The 4,907-nt window shown below is 40.0% G+C and overlaps 1 protein-coding gene across 1 annotated transcript in view; it reads right to left on the bottom strand.

The window, feature by feature from the left end:
• Positions 1-4,907, bottom strand: part of RGL1 (ral guanine nucleotide dissociation stimulator like 1) — an 82,808-nt gene that overhangs the window by 51,055 nt on the left and 26,846 nt on the right. The window lies entirely within an intron of this gene.

Below are 4,907 nucleotides of genomic sequence, written 5' to 3'. Positions count from 1 at the left end.
CTGTTACATTAAAATACAACCTCCTGTATTAAAAAACAAAAACAAAGCCCCCAAACCAAAACCAAACAAATAGACCAGACAGGAAAAGAAAAATCAGGAATAACAGCAGTATCCCACAGTGTTCTGGACTTCCTAACAAGAAGTGGGCCCAGGCACAGATTTTTCACAGAAAAGTGCCTCTGTGTCTGTAGGAAGGCCTGGAAGAGCCAGGATCATCTTGCAGGATCAAGACGCAAAGACCTGTCAACAGCCTGTAAAGAGTATAGACGCAGTAGGTAAGCAGAGGCCCTAGGAGACTCGCAGCCACATCTCAACTGCAAAATGGCACCATTTCACCTTGAGTTTAAGCCACTGAAAGAAGCCATTCCCAGAGGCCCTTTTCTGTCCACCTGCTGCAGCCAAGTGGGCTGGGAAAGGGGTCCAGCCAAAACAGAGCCCTTTATTTCACCTCGTAGGCTCAGGTTTAACCCGCACAAGTTCACCCCACGGCTGCAGAAACACACAGGCTGATGCAGGGAACACAAGCCTGGGTGCAAGCTGTAAGAATTTCTGGAAGCACCGTGGGTTTACATCTGCTCAAACAGACTGGTAACTTGGGCTTGTGTCATGAACCCATTCATGCCTTTTATAAATAGACAAGGCAACACACAGTGAAATTACACCAGAATAACTTGAAAAACTTTGTTCCGTGGATCTCATGGCTGATTTAAAGGTGTATCATTTGTTATATACCTGACTTAAAGGTATATATAGAATTTTATATATGGCATCACCATTACAGAAACACTATAAGAATACTGTTTGTTACTGGTGCTATACATCGCCTCCGTTCAAATTTTCCCTAAGCAAAACTTGCTCAGGAGAAAAAAAAACACTACATTTTCTTGCTGACTTTTCATCGTACAATTAAAATAGACTTTTGACAATAACGACTTATACAATGCAACCACTTTCAAACAGGGAAGAATGCCTGCACCACTGTATTTAACTACTAATTTTCTATCCAGCAGATTGTCCAAACCATGATGTACTGATTTACGGCCATATTCTACTCAGCGTGTGTAAAGACATCTCATTCATTAATGTGAATGTGTACCAAACAAGGGCTGAATCTGCTCCCAAGTACGATACGCGCACAAATTTTTCTGCTAATTGCAACACTGCAACTTCCCCAAGATATCATACTGGGAGAAAGTTAAAAAAAATAAAATAAAAACAAAACCCAAAGCAAAACAAAAAAACAACACTAAACCCTGAAAAATCTAAAACTGAGCTTGTCAGCAAAACATTAAACTGCTAGAAATCATTTTAAGAGACTTGTAGGAATTGTTTGTGTTTGTATTATTTTAGCAGTGTTGCCTGTAATTTTAAAGGGAAAAGGACCTGGCAGACAGGCTCAGTAACAGACTTTCAGAATAAGACATTGTGGGCTGAGTTAGCATGCTAACAGGAAACTGCTCAGTCTGGATTTAATCAAGAGGCCATCTCTTCACTGACATAACCAGGCTACCCAAAGGCAAAAGAGTTTTCATGTTTGCTTTTGCATTGTCTGCTCAGAATACTGTATCTACTGCTATTAAAAGATGTTTCTAAAGCTGTTCATAGGTTCTGACAGCAGCTCGTGGTGATCACTGTTACGTGGTACCAATTAAAGCCACCGGAACTTCTGCACTTGTTTGTGCATCAAAAAGACAGAAAGGGCTCTCCAGCTCCTCCTGTTTGTCTCCTTCAACAATCTGCCCAGAGGTCTAACAAAGATGACAGACCCTAACATCTGGGGGCTTCAGTAAGAGTTTCTTGGTCCTCTAGAAGGCTAAAAGTAAACAAATATGGCATTTTATAGTCTGTCTTGTTTTATGGTTTTTAAATCATCTTACTTTGATTTTTTCAGCCAATGGATTATGGCGTTTGCAATCTGCACATGTAACTGATGAGGACATAGTTTCCTACCAGGTAGACAGCATCTTTCAAAAGCAAACATAGAAAAATTGAGCTGAGGTATATTCTTGCAAGTCCTTATTTTCTGAGGTTGTGCAGGTATTATCTAGTGTAATTCTAACATCTTTACTACTCTTCTGCAACGCTGTACCTTCAGAGGGGCCCACTCTCTTTTAAGGTGATCGTCTTACAGCTATACAGCACAAAACATTATCCGCATATACAGTTCTTGCCAAAACAATCCATGCAGACTGAAAACATTCAGACTAAAAAGCTCTTTCAAACACAAACTGACTGCAAAACCGGCTGCAGATGCCCTGGTGACAGAGGAGTTGTAATTCAGTTCCAAGCTGGTTACAATTAAGGTCCTGACCTTGCCCCATGCAGGCTGGCTCCTGAACCCACACACAATCTCACTGACTCACCAAGGCATTGTCAAAGTGCAAGATAGCCACACGCACAATTGCAGGATGAGGAAAAGATATGAGTATTGGCATAGTATACAACAGACCTCTTCTCTCTGCTACAGTCACCAATACTGTGCTTCAGTAAGCAGGTCCTCAGTTACAAGCACCTCGTTACCAGCACAGCTTGTTACTGGGTGTGTAAAAGCAACACTCCTTTATGAATCTGCTGAGACACCATGTGCAACACAATCTCCATTTCCTACCAGTCCTTCTCTGCAAGAACTGGCCTAGATATGCTGATATCTTGCCATTTTGCCTACCAATGACAGGGAAATAAAGCAAAACCTCCACATGCCCCAAAGTTGACAGGTATTTCATTCAGTTTGACAGCTAAAATACAGATCACACAGACTCATGGGCCAAAGGTACAAATGCTACCTGTTAACCTCCAATGGGATTATCAATCAATTATAAACTACACCATCTGCTAAACTAATGATAAATTCTGAACAGCAAGAAGATAGGGTGTTACAAATAACGACATACAGAACTGTAGTCATTCTTTCAGAAACAGCACTGGGAGCAATCACTTTTACCCAAAAAATCTACTGGTCTGCAGTTTTTTTCCAGCATAAATATTATCTGTTGAGATTCTGAAAGCGAGAATTGTGGAATGAAATCAGTATAATTGTTTTTCATTAGGCAGGCTGGAAGAAAATACCAAAAGAAAACAACTGAGATGAACAGTAAGTAAATGAGATATCAAATATTCTTCAGGCTTAGTCATTTAAAACATTTAAACCACTTGACTATAAACTTGTTGTATTAAGAAATTCTGCAAAATTATTTTCAAGAGCACCTAACTAGTGTTTCAAACTCCATTTTTCCTGATTTTGATGGATTTTTAAATGCATTTGACTTGTCTTGAAACTTACAGCTTTTCCAGATGGGGAGGTTTCCACTCTACCTATTTTTATTAACTTACTGGACAGACACTTTATGCTGGAATAAAACTGCCTAAAGTGTGGTAATTTACAAGTTAACTAAAAATAGGGCACTCTAATCAAGAATGTTTCTTTTCACTGTTTGCCTGAATCAGCTTTAACTTTCTGAACATAGGAATAAGATGCTTTTTGTGATTTTGTCCTTATTTTGTGGATATTGCTTTCTTACACACAGGCTCTCCAGCATAAGCATTTAAATATCTACACTCATCTTTGACAGGAGAGGAAGAAGGAAAATAATCATCAAATCATGAAAAGATTAAGCTTCCTAAACTCCAGAAATACAAGTGTCCATAACACCAGCCTGAGAGAAGAAAAAGCTAAGGTATCCTGCATTAAACATGCAGTCATACATCACTTAAAGTAGCAAGACAGTTGAAAACATTTGAAGAACAACTGGATTCTTTGTCAAAAACACACTAAACTCAATAATGTGTCTTCAAGATGCTACATAAGATGCTACATACTCTCCTTGCAAATAATTGCAAAGATATTAACTTATTTGACATAGTGTTTCCTTCCAATAAAGATCTTAATGAACTTTATAATTGAGGCTTCTCCCCTTAAAAGAAAGCAAGCAAGATTGCCTCCTGTGTATATTGACAGATAAAATCCACAGCAGCTGACAATCATGATGAACTGACTCAAACTTGTGCACACATTGTGCTGACTTCCCCAGGCCACACCACATGACCATTAAAAGGAAAAAAAAAAAACAAACCACACCACACACAAAAAAACCCGACAAAGTGTTAATTTTGCACTAACAATACCACATAACAGTGCACATGAGAAAAAGCAGTGACAGGACTGAGCTTATCAAATTAGTCACAACTATTTCAAGTGTAATTTGGGTGTACATATCCATGCTTCCACTTGCAATCGGTTCTGCAATGCTGGCAGGATTTAAGAGACTTGCATCCCACTCTCCTCTTGTGTCCTTGTCCTCCACTCTGCAGAACTGTCAGCCTGGAAAACAGCTTGCATGAGATAAGACTCTGGGTTTGAAGCAGAATTTCCAGTCTAGGTAACCGTAGCTTGAAATGCAGAATTTGGGTGATCAGAGGTAGGATCTCTTGCAGACTGCAGACTCCAGGGAGTATAGATGCTTGCCTTTGCAAGAGCGTCGGTTTTTATCGTAGAATGCACTTGAAAAAAAAACAACCTATGGAGCTCTCTGCAGAGCACCCTCCACTGCCCTAACTCCCGTTTCCTCATTTTGGATGCTGCTGAAAATCATAATCAACAAACTCAGAAGCCAAAATAACTTCATGAGCTCTTTCCTATGATCTAACAGCTAGGGGTATTCCTGGATTTCCAAAGCTCCACCCTTTCCCTTTGCTTTTTTAACACATAAAAAACCTTTCTTGGCAGCAACCCAGAGTTTCCAAGACCAAGTAATTCCATGATCATTATACAAAAGATATTTTCATTTTCTCCTACCCTAGGAGCTCACAGCCTGACTAGTATCTGTTAGAAGAGCTGGCAAACAGCAGAAAAGCTGGGGGAGGGAGAGAGAGAGAGAGGGGAGGGGGAGAGAGAGAGAGAGAGAGAGGGG

This window comes from Athene cunicularia (genome assembly GCF_003259725.1).
Source record: "Athene cunicularia isolate RWA chromosome 8 unlocalized genomic scaffold, athCun1 chr8_part1, whole genome shotgun sequence".
Taxonomy (NCBI): Eukaryota; Metazoa; Chordata; class Aves; order Strigiformes; family Strigidae; genus Athene; species Athene cunicularia.
This window is presented reverse-complemented; position numbering and strand designations above follow the sequence as displayed.